This window comes from Corvus cornix, chromosome 2, assembly GCF_000738735.6.
Source record: "Corvus cornix cornix isolate S_Up_H32 chromosome 2, ASM73873v5, whole genome shotgun sequence".
In the NCBI taxonomy this organism is placed as follows: Eukaryota; Metazoa; Chordata; class Aves; order Passeriformes; family Corvidae; genus Corvus; species Corvus cornix.
The window spans coordinates 102,068,386-102,080,479 of NC_046333.1; the positions used below are offsets into that span (position 1 = coordinate 102,068,386).

The following is a 12,094-nucleotide window of genomic DNA, read 5'->3' on the forward strand; positions in this document are numbered from 1 at the left end:
CAATGTCACTCAAACTCCTGCTATACGGAAAAGAAAATTTTTATTTTTAGCATGGTATCTTAAGTTTCCACACAAGAGTAGGGCTATACCATCTCCTCTTCCCAGACATATTCCTATTAATGCCAGTGACAACTCTTCATCAACACCACATGAAGGATTTAGCCTTTCAGCAAATTTCTGAATTTTTAGTTATTTTTTCAGTACCATATGTAGAGATGGGATTAACAAGTTCTGTTTTCTCTGTATGCCCCAGATTCACTCAATACCCAAGGGGAAAGTCAATTTAAATATTTACAAGCTCAGCAGATTATTAATTATGATTAACATCACCACCTCCAGGGCTGAGATGTTGCAAAATGTCATGCATGTGAACACAGAAAACATTCACAGATAGATGCAAGGCAAGGTGCAGCACCACCCACCATGGGGCAGCTGTTGGTCTCTGCAGAGAAAGCAGGAATCTGTCATCCATTAAAATGCCAATTACTGGAACAGCAGCAGCACCCACAAGTTCACAGTATTTGCCTTGTCTTCTATGCCAATTTACCTAGTAAACAGCCTTAGAAGAAAGCCTACATGAAACATCAGCCTTCTAGAAAAATGTATAAACATCCTTAGAATTTAAAATAAAATTCACATATATTTTCTAAAACAGGCTTCATTCAGCTTAGTCTGTAGCATTTACTGCAGTAATTTTCAGCAATCCTATGTCTTGAGAATATCACAAAAAAACCCCCATACCTTAAGAAATACACCGATGGATGTTCTCAACTTATTTGCCAAATATAACAAAAATTAACTGAATAATAACACAAATACAACATTAAAAATACAAATGCTCCACAGATGGAGGAGAAGTTTGGCATTTGATAGCACAGAACCAAACAATTTCTGATTGCCATTCCAAAATGTTGTATTGCCTTGTCTAAACATAAGCCATGCTGCTACAATTAAAATTAGAGTAGACAGTTTAATGGAAGCCCCAGTACACATAAGACCAAAGATGGCCTTTGTCCTATCCCTCCCTCAAAAGGGGATAAACTGCCTCCATCAGTGTAAGGCAATTTTAAGAGTGGTGAAATCCTTGCACATAAGTACTAAAGCCCACCAAATGCAATTACCTGTCAAAATACCCATCTACAACTGACTGTTCTAATGATACACACTAACTGCAAACTTTTTTGACATGTTTGTGTATCTTTTAGATGTCTTCAAAGTTCGACTGAAATAACATTAAAAACTTACTTCCTAAAGGATTTAAAGATAAAAGATAAAGAATGAGCAACCAAAAGAAGCCCATAGAAAACTGCAAAAAAGTTTGATCATAGACCACATAAGATATCATAAAATTGCAGCACATAAAATGAGTGACGCAGGTAAAACTGATGCACCATCTTCATTGCTTTTTGGTGGTGTATACAGGTCCTGGCATATTCAAAGATACATTTGTGAAAGCCATTGCCAGAAAATTAGTTTTTAATTATCTCTGTGAAGGAACATGCATTTAAATATATATATCCTAGTATATCAGTCACACTAATTTACTGAACCATCCAGACAGCAAAGAACTCCACATATTCATCACTTCCTCTTTCAGCTGGAAAGTTGAATTTTGTTTCCTCCAACAACGTTTCAAAACCTGACTGCTTAAAAGGCATCTGCTCACTGGTGACACACATTGTATGAATTTTGGAGAACTGCAACCCCAAAGTTCAGGATGAAAACTTCAGAAGCATGACCTGTGAAAGATCTCTGCATCTAAAATTAGCAAGTGGCCAGAACGAAGCAAACTTAGAGAACCTGTAAAGATTAAAACATCTGAGGAACAAGAAAAGTTAAAACCATTAAACTGATATAATTCAATGAGTTTCTGGGTAAATCTGTTCAATCACTTGGTATTTTCCCACCCCCAAGCTCTTACATTTTTAGTCCATTCAATCAATTAAAAATATCCCATAAAAGGTGAAAAGCTCTTTAGGCTATCTTAAAAGAACAGCATCTCCTTTGAAGCCACCACAATTGAAGATTGGAAGAGGAAATGACACTTTTCTTTTAATCCAATTTTTAAAAAAAAGGTATTTTGGGTTTTGTACAGATTAGCATTACACTTTATATATAGCATTTGGTTCACAATATTAAAATCTACTGGAGTAGTACAAATACAGTAAAATATCTTGTCAACTTAGTTATCTTTTATCAGTAATTATACACTACATTAATACACCCAGTATCAAGTATATGAAAGCACTATATTGGACATACGAAAACATTAATTGAGAATTATGAACTTCCACAGTATTCATGGTAGAAAACTACTACTACCATGAAACGAGAGAGTTTCATTGCTGGCATGTTCAACACTAGAATTTACACTTAGCACGCAATTTAATTCACGGTAATAAAACTCAACGAAAATGTATTTTCATGGTAACATCCAGAAAAATTCTGCACCTGACTGCTGATCTTCATTTACAAAACACAACAGGGCAGGCTAGAAATGTTAAAGTAGCAACAAGCTTCACCACCAGGGTAAGTTAAATGTTAAACTTCACAAAAGTCATTATAGGATGAACATTAAATTATAGCTTCAAACTCGTAGCTGTAACTCCCATTTTACAAAGTTACGTATGATTTTAAAGAGAAATAATATCCTGGAAGAATTCTTACTTATTTTTTTGTGAGAAAGAGAAGCTGCAATTTTTATCACTGTGATATCCCTTTTCCCACTAGTGTCAAGCTAACAGAATTATCATCTTATGTTGTGTTTTCAAAAACCATTCTTCAAAGTCTGGTAGTAGAGTTCTATGATCAGTTCCAAGAGCTCCCTTCTGCCAGATGTCCTGACCTCTAGTATTAGAAAAAGCCCAGCTATCCCACTGAACTGTAAAACAGGAAGCAAACTTCATGAGCTGCCTTCACCTAGATAACAGAAACCTGTGAAATCTTCATACTAGAGAGGACAAAAATGTAACAAAAATACACTTTATCTATACATTAACTATAGGAACTGACTCAAGAATAAGTCACTGCTAAGAAATGTAAAGAACAACCAACATGAAGCTAAATTTATTTTCCTTAAAATAATTTCCAGTTTGGTCCAAACTTGCATTCTGATTTGGAATGTCAAACCTTACCAGCCAGCACTCGCTCCTCTTTCTTCCTCTCCAGCAACCATCTGGCCGCTCCCACCTCATGCAAACAGCCATCACTCATCCCTTGCTTTCCTCGTGTGCCTCCAGAGACCAGAATAGCCAGTCTAAAAAAGCTCTGTTCCTTGTGGGTGAGAAGGAGAATAAAGACGGCAGAGTGGATATGAGGAATCTGCTCCTACTGTTCGGGAAGCTGACCCCTCCACTGCAATGAAGGGTGGACCTATTCCTATGAAAAAGTGTAGCCCCCAGCAGCCAAAATAGTGCATCTCTGCACCTTCACATAGGGTCTTCCCCAGCACTGTGCTCCTGTTGGGCTGTAGCTGGCAAGAATCATTAACCATTCCCTGCTTCCTCCAGGGAAGACAGCAGCCTAGATGGAAGCAAGGCAGGGATTACCTACAAGGTCACACCATAAATTAATGTGTAACACCAAGGATCATAATCCTTTTAAAGAAATTTTCTCTTTGCACTGATTGCTTAAGGTCTGTATTTCTGCCCATCTTCCTAGCACTTAAAATAAATGGACAGATGGCAAGCTCTTAACGATTAAGGACACACTAGCACAGACAAAGTAACTTACATCACATTCCTCAATTATTATTATTATATCAGAATAATTGCATTACTTTATTCTGCATGTAGAAAACAATACTAAATTTGCTTATTTAAAATATAACATTTTCTCTACGAATATTTTTTAAACTGGGCTAAATATCACAATACTATTAACACACATTAACAATTCACTACATTTACTCAGATTTACATTATTACTGTTTTAGCATCTGGCAAGCACTTTCTCTTAATTATTATAAAATTATGTGTTTAGTAAATAACTAGTTGCTATTTTTTAGTCAGGATCCTACACCAAGCTGCTTCTGAAAGAAACTGGGACATCTTCATTATCTGTACTTTTGTTTACTTAGTATCACAGGAACTAGACAAGGAAAAAATACTAATCATGTTTTCTATTTAAACACACCTTAATTAATTATCAAAGGAAATACTCCACGTAGGTAGTGAACTGATTGCTCTAAACACTGTGATCTCACGGTTTTGAATTTGCAGATCTCAGTCTCTGATGCATATTTGGAATTCATCATTAGATAAGAAAAAGAGATGCTTTCTGTGCTTTTTTAATGCACAATTAATAGTAAACAACACTAAGGACCCAGTTACACATTCCAAGTATTTTTGCTCAGACACACTTCATTTAGGCATTAAGTGTTGTTTTTACCTTCTTATTATCCACTGAAGTCACTGTACTTCATATTTATCTTTTTCACAAATTCTTCCCTACTAGTTCAAAATTGTCACAACACTTTACTGATAAAACCTAAATAAATTTTTCCTAGAACATTATCCGGTAGTAACAGCACAGAATAAACTAGAAAATCCTTGGATATATTTGAGCCAAGGGTTGTGTGAGCCAACCTATCAGATCACCACTCCTTACTTGCGTAATACCATATACAACCTCCACTTCCCAGCAGCTGCCCCAAGTAAGCAGTCATTCCCCAGTTTTTACTGCAGCCTCAAGAAAAACTGGAATCAGGGAGCACTGGATCCCTGCTGCTGCTCAGCTTTGCTGATTTGCTGTTGCTGCCACCATCAAAGTGGTGGTCCTCCACACCTCCACACCTTCAACCAAGTTTGTGTTCCTTGACATGAAGCCCAAAAGGTGAGGGATGGCTGGGATGAGAAGGGTAAGTATGGACAGGAAAGGAGTCATACTCTTCCTTTTTCTAAACTCAACCTGCATCCGTTACCCTTCTGGTTTTGGTCACAGCAAGCAGATGTAAAACTTATTTGGACAGCAGTCACCCCTCAACACCACCACATCTGAGGATGCAGCCTAAGTAAAACTTCCTACTCCGTAAGGTACTTCCAGCCCATCTCTGGGCCCATTTGATATACTTTTAATATTTCTTGAGCAACAATTTTAAAACTATGATCCATGAGGCTCTGGAGAACAGCAGAAGGAGATGATGAAGGATGGCACAAAGCAAACCATGACTAGTTGTAAGGGTAGCGAATCATTCACTGATTCAACATAATCAGATACATTCGTTCACAGACAAGCTTGGTAGATTATGCTACACTATACTACAGTAAACTGAAGGTAAATATCATACCTTCATATCATACATACACATCATATATTTTGGCATTTTGAGGCTAGCTACACAACACCAAGCTTTACAGAAGGAAAGAAAATTAGCATTTGTTGGTATTTACTGCTGAACAGCAGCATCTTCCATATTAGTCTAAAAACTGCCTGTAAGAAATAGCAATGTGTACTCAGGAAATATGCAAACCTTTTCTGTAAGAAAATACAGCTAAAACTTACTGGGAAAGAGTGCCTGAAGGGTACAGTGGAGATCAGAACCCCAAAGTGTTAGATGCAGTACTTGTTCATGTCAGCTTTGCTTTAAGGACACAAACAGAATCAAGCCATGCAGCTCTGAAGCAGGAACACAGTTATTGCAATTCCAGGACAATATATTCCAGTGTAGACATGCACACATCAAAAAGGAAATAGAATGCCATACAGAAAAAGAACTTTCTTTCCCACATAACTACAATCACACCAGGGGTTTTACAGTAAAATCCTTACTTTGGGGAAAAACCCCACCAATCCAAACTACAAAATATGCCTGCCCACCCCTGAATATACCTTAACTAAGACATGTGCCAAAGTTGCACATGGAGTATTAAGATTTGAAGGCAGCTATTCCTATGCTCCATTTCAGATGTGGGAAGACTAAAGAAACCAACTTATTTTCTGCAAGCTAGAAATAAGATCCCTAGGCCAGGGAATGTAAAGTTCCCTACTTCACCATAATAGACACTCTATTCTTGATGTAGTTAGCTAGAACATTACAGCAAGGGGGTTAATAAATTTCACACACTTAGAAGTACTAAATGCTCAAAACTACAACAGTTTGGAAGGGCTTTTTTAAATTTCTGTTTATTTCTCTGTAGGAAAGAGCCCCCCAAGAGCTTGTCACACTGACTGTATGGATTACACACAGACTGCACTGAAACGAAGCACAGCACCATTCACCATAAGCTGCATGCAGCACTTCAAACAACATCAAAACCCAAACCTACGGGATCTAAGGGATCCCTCTGCCATTCTCCTGCAAGCTCATTAATAAATTTACATCCATTACCATCCTGCGTCATATCCAACAGAGCCTTAACATCACTCCTGAAAGGGTGCATTTCGGCAATGCTGAGCACTCATGGTAAGCACTTCAAGCCGTTTCCAGATCAGAAACACTTTTAAGAACGCAATTAGGGCTGTCTTCCTATGCTGGAACAAGGGACTCGCACAAATCACCCTGGTTTATGCAGCTGGCAAAAAAGCCTTAGCCTAGGTTTTTTAAAATGATTATTTTCTATTAACAATTATCATTAACCTCAGAGACATCAGGGTGGGGGAAATCCAAACCACATCATTCTCATGAGCAGATACTTTTGGTGTGGATTGTTGGCATTTTCTTTGTCACTTGTTTTAACATCTGTTAGCACTTAAAAATAAGATGTATTTCCTCATACATCACCCACTGACATATCCTTGGAAGTGTTCAAGGCCAGGCTGGATGGGGCTCGGAGCAACCTGGTCTAGTGAAAGGTGTCCCTGCCCACGGGAGAAGGGCTGGAACTAGATGGTCTCTGAGGTCCCTTCCAAACCATTCTGTGATTCTATGATGAACAGTAACACAACACTTTCTAAACAACATTATCAGGTAGGAAACACGACATCCTTAGAACCTGTTAACCACATTAAATGCAGAAAATTCACAATAACGGTAAATTTTCTGGGTTTTAAGATGCGACTTCTAGGTGAAGGTAAATTAATAAAAATCCCTGACTTCTCCCTCCCCACAAAAATAACAACCCAAAACGACCTCGCAGAGAGCCAACCCACAGCCCAGCACGGCTCTCATCCGAGACTGAGCTGCAGGGAACCCTGCACGATCCAAAGGCAGCAAACGCTTAATGAAACAAGGTGCCCGGCGCCTGCTCCCGTAAGGACAGGAGGGACAACACGGCCCGTAAGTACCGCACACGGGCAGACACCCGCCCGGACGGGGAACGGAGGGGAGGGAGGAAAGGAAAGGAAGAAGCAAGGAAAGAGAGAGGAGGAAAGGAGAGACGGAGCAGAGACGAGAAAGAGAGAGGAGGGAAGAAGGGAAGGTAGCGGAGAGGGAGGGAGGGCGAGCAGCGACCCGAGAAGAAATGGGGGGAGCCTCCCGAGGCCCCGCCCCTCCCTCTCGAGCAGCCCGCGCCGGCCCCTCCCCCACCCGGCAGCCGCGCGCGCCGCGGGGCGGTGGCGGCTCGCGCCGCCAGTTGTGTGCTCCCCCTCTTCCTCCGCCCCCGCCCGCCCGCCCGGACCCGGAACGGCCCCGCGCCCCTCACCGGGGTGTCGGGCCGGGTCGGCCGCCCGTCCGCCCCCCGCGCCCCGCACTGACCGTCGGGGGGTTCCGCTCGCCCGCGCAGCGGCTCCGCCTCGGCCTCACGCGCGGCGGGCACGCCCCGCCTCGCGCCCCATCCCGCCGCCGCCACCGCCGCCCGGCGCTCGCAGGGACGGGCGGGGAGCGGCGCGAGCTCACGCCACCGCGCACGCGCCGCTGCCTCGCTCCGCGCGGCCGCGAGGGCGGGGGAGCGGGAGCGGGCGGGCCCGGTCTACCCGCGCGCGGAGCGCGACGGGAGCTGTAGTTCCCCCCGGGGGACGCTGCCGGCGGGGGCGTGAGGTCGCTGCCGGCCGCCGCACTACAGCTCCCAGCAGCCGGCGCGCCGCGGGGGGAGTTCCAGCTCCTTTGGCCCCCACCGCTGTTGAAGCCCTCGGGCCGCGGCGGCGGGGCCCGGCTCCCTGAGGGGACCCCGGTGAGATAAGTATGTGAAGCTCCCTCAGCAGCCGCCGAGAGCCGGCAGGCAGCAGCCCCATCGCTCCTCTGGGAACACAAGGAACGTAAGAATCCCTGGGCCATGAGCTGACAGTGGCCCTTGTGGCCAGGAAGGCCAATGATATCCTGGGTTGTATTAGGGAGAGAATTGCCAGCAGGTCAAGGGAGGTGATCCTGCCCTTCTGTTCAGCCCTGGTGAGACCGCATCTGGAGTGCTGTGTCCAGTTCTGGGATCCTCAGTACAAGAGAGACAGAGAGCTCCTGGAGCAGCTCCAGTGGAGGGCAACAAAGATCATTGAGGGGCTGGAGCATCTCTGTTATGAGGAAAGGCTGAGGAAGGTGGACCGGTTCAGCCTTGAGAAGGGACGACTGAGAGGGGACCTCATCAATGTCTATAAGTATCTGAAGGAGGGAGGATGCTAAGAGGATGAAGGCAGGCTCTTCTCAGTGGTGTCAAGCAATAGGACAAGAGGCAATGGGCAGAAACTGATTCGCAGGAAGTTCCACAGGAAGTGGATATGAGGAAGAACTTCTTTACTGTGCAGGTGACCGTGCACTGGAAGAGATTGCCTAGAGAGGCTGTGGGGTCTCCCTTGCTGGAGATATTCAAGCGCCATCAGGACACAATCCTTTGCTATGTGCTCTGGGATGACCCTGCTTGAGCAGGGAGGCTGGACCACATGACCCACTGTGGTCCCTTCCAACCTGACCCATTCTGTGATTCCGAGATTCTGTTGATGGTGATTAAAGACAGGTATGGACGATTGAGTTATGAGATTACACTTGTCAGAGTGGGAGGTCAGCAAACACCAAAAGCCATCAGTCTCAGTGTGGGAGCTGATACAGCCCCACAGGTGGGGGCACCTGGGCCACCTTCCCTTTGATGTTGCTGCTGACAGAATTCCATGTCCTCAGTTCACATGAAAACAGCTACTGGCGCTGGCTTCATCCCACATAACAAACCTGACCTCCTGAGAGGAGTTACCCACTCCTCTCTACCACTTTCTGGAATGTGAGGGAAATTGAGAAATGCTCTGGATGCCGCTCAAGGCAACCTGTGCCAAGGAACACATCCCGATCTCAAGACACATCCTGTTTACAGTGATGTTGTAAGGAATTTTGTGGGGTTTTTTTCTCTCTTACAATGCAAGTTTCTGTTACATTGAGCACCTGCGTAATTTGAATCCCTTTCAGGTTTCCTCATCAACAGGGCAATTTGTTTCAGTCAGAAGCAGGGCCAATTCATTCCCACAGCCTCAAGCATAATCCCCGGCCTATTGGACACATTAATACTGTGGCAGCGTGCCACCTGCTCCATTTATTCACTTGAGACTCAATGCTGCTTAGTCCCTGTCGAATGAGCTCTTTGTGCCACCTCCTGCGGTAATGTAAAAGGTCCCCCACAGGAATTTGTGCTATTCAGTGGAAGATACAAAAGGGAGGCTTGTAAACACTCTGATTAGTGTTGGAGCACAGGGATATTGTCTCCACCATGTATTACATAACCTCACAACTTCCAATCTCCCTCCTCCTCTCCAGAAGAAACAGTTTAACAGTAAGGGCTCACCAGACTATTTAACTTAACATCACAGCTAGTGTGTTTCTTTTTTTGTTATATGTAAAGGCCATCTTACTCCTGGCTAAAGAAGAGAGAAGGGTTAATTCTGTAACATCCCGTAGTAACTGGAGATGGTTGCCCGAGAGGATCTCCACTTGAAGTGACAGTGGCCAGAGGCTCTCAGCTCTGAAGAATGTGTATTATCAGAGGCTGCTGCCAACAAAAGTTCATGCACAATGGGCCCATCAGCTAATGAACCCAGAATGAATCTTCTCCCAGATTTTGAGGACAAACAAGCGATTGTGTGCAGTGCCGACTACACCAATTTACTGCCATGTGAAACACATTTGGATGATTTCTGACTTGCAAAATTCACTGTGGTCTGAGGCGAATTTACACATACTGAGGTACTTTCTTACACCCTCAGCTTGCCCCACATTCACTCAATAAATTCTTACTGCTTTAAAGATGAAGCAAGGATTCTGAGGTGGGAAGCTCTTTGCTTGGAATATCAGTCTCACTGATGTACCTGAGATTCATAAAAGTAATAAAATAATAATGCAGGGGAGCTTCAGAAAGCCTTTGGTTGGGGAAAGAAAAGGGAAAAGGCATAGCTGTGTTAATTCCTTCCTCCTCCTACTATTTCAAGAAAGCTAGTTCTGGGGTTGAGGTTGTCCTGGAAAGATGGGAGTCTACATGGGCTGTACCATTCTGGGCTAACTTTAGACATACTGTGTAATTCTCCTTAGCAATAAAGGAATACACAGCAGACATAAAAAGATTTAACTTAGGAAAGAAACTAGTTGGCCACATACTGAAACAAATGTGAAACAATGAGAGCCTGAAGATACAACAGGAAAACCTAGCAGTAGTAAATTAGTTGATGTCTTTGGGGGAGAAAGCATGTTGTTCACAGACATTACCAGAGCAGGAGAAACAGAGCCAAAAAAAGTGTATCACGCTGAACTCTGCCTAAGCAACTCCCATGAGCACTGTTACGGAGTCATAGAATCACAGAATGGTTTGGGATGGGAGGGCCCTTAAAGACCATCTATTTCCAACCCCTCTGCCATGGGCAGGAACATCTTGCCCTAGAACAGGTTGCTCAAAGTCAAATAATTCCAAGTTCTCTGCAGTAGGAAGAAAATTTATAAATACTTAAGCAATGAAAAGGGTATAAGAAAACTTGAGCCTTGGCCACCCTTACATCCTACATGGATTTGTCTGAATCAGATTTACTCTGTTCCTTGCAATGTTTTGTATCTAAGTATGTTTTACCATGTCAATAGCACAAATTTTAATGACGTACTGGTGATTTGGTGAAAGATGTTGTGCCAAGGGAATGTGTCAAATCTTGGTACAGGTGTTTCTTCTGCCAAGCCCAACAGACATTATGCCCTAACAGGAAAATGTTAGGTTCTCTTTGGAGTGTGCTCTGCAGGTACCTCATCAGCATGGTCTGTCCTCTCTTCTCATTAAACTCCTCCCAGTTTACGGGTCTTCAGGCTTTGCCCATGAAGGTGTAAGTGCCAGCCTTGGGAGAGGGCACCATAGGTCATGGGGCTGGAGACACCAGAGCGTATCCGTGTTGTGTGGGTCTGTGTGTCACTGTGCAATTGCAAGCAAACTTCAAGTCACTCCAGCCAGCAGGATGAGGGGCTTGGGAGCCAGGTATCAGAATAGCCATGATTCTGATAGTGTGGAGTGACCATAGATATATTATTAAAGATACAAGCAGGCGTTCTTATATTTATTTTTAGGAATTAGATGTGAAATCCATTAAGCATACTAAAAGCAAGCCAGGAACCTTAAGAAACGACAGGAAAGCAATGGCATGTTATGATCTTTGTACTCAAGTACCTATAAGGAAAAACAAACCAAAAAAAATCTCAACAAACCAAACCCAAACCCCAAAGCCACTAAACAAAAGCTTTTTTTATTTTTAAAGAAAGAATAACAAAAGGCCCTCCACCCCTTTTCGGTCAGACCCCCTACACACTAGGGATTTGTATAATTTCTTACGATATGAATTCCCTCTTTGCTTCCCTTTACATTCAGTGATTTACAGTTCTGTCCCAAAGGACAGTGATAAAAGTGGACAGTGCTTTACCTGGAGAACATTCCTAAGCAAAAGAGGTTTTAAAAACATGTTCTCATGTAGGTGATGGTTTGCTGGTTATCCGGATGTAGGGTGAAGTAAGAGACCCCAAAATAAATTACGAATTTTCCTGCAAAATTAATAAGACTAAATAAACAACTTTCTAAAATTGTTAGATTTTTCAGAAAGAACATTCTGAGTATTAATCATTTATGTACAGAACAAGACTTTGAAGCTACACTTGTAGATATGGAAAAAAACTGCTGGAGAGTTAATTCTCTATATTATTCTATCCATCTAGATCAGTAACTTTTGTAATATGCTTTCTGGTAATGTTTCTGTGAGAAACTCTTGAGAAAGAAAACACAAG

The 12,094-nt window shown here is 43.0% G+C and overlaps 1 protein-coding gene and 1 long non-coding RNA gene across 2 annotated transcripts in view; one reads left to right on the top strand and one right to left on the bottom strand.

The window, feature by feature from the left end:
• The window catches only part of RALBP1 (ralA binding protein 1), a 33,620-nt gene extending 25,801 nt beyond the window's left edge, over positions 1-7,819 (bottom strand). The window contains exon 1 of the mRNA XM_039548912.1: positions 7,634-7,819. The gene's annotated coding sequence lies outside the window, so the exon portion shown is untranslated. The remainder of the gene's footprint in view (positions 1-7,633) is intronic.
• A 568-nt stretch (positions 7,820-8,387) lies between these two features.
• Positions 8,388-10,104, top strand: LOC104687282. Its single transcript, XR_751482.4, has 2 exons — positions 8,388-8,822; positions 9,693-10,104. It is a non-coding gene; the product is annotated as an uncharacterized LOC104687282 (long non-coding RNA).
• The last annotated feature ends 1,990 nt before the right edge of the window (positions 10,105-12,094 follow it).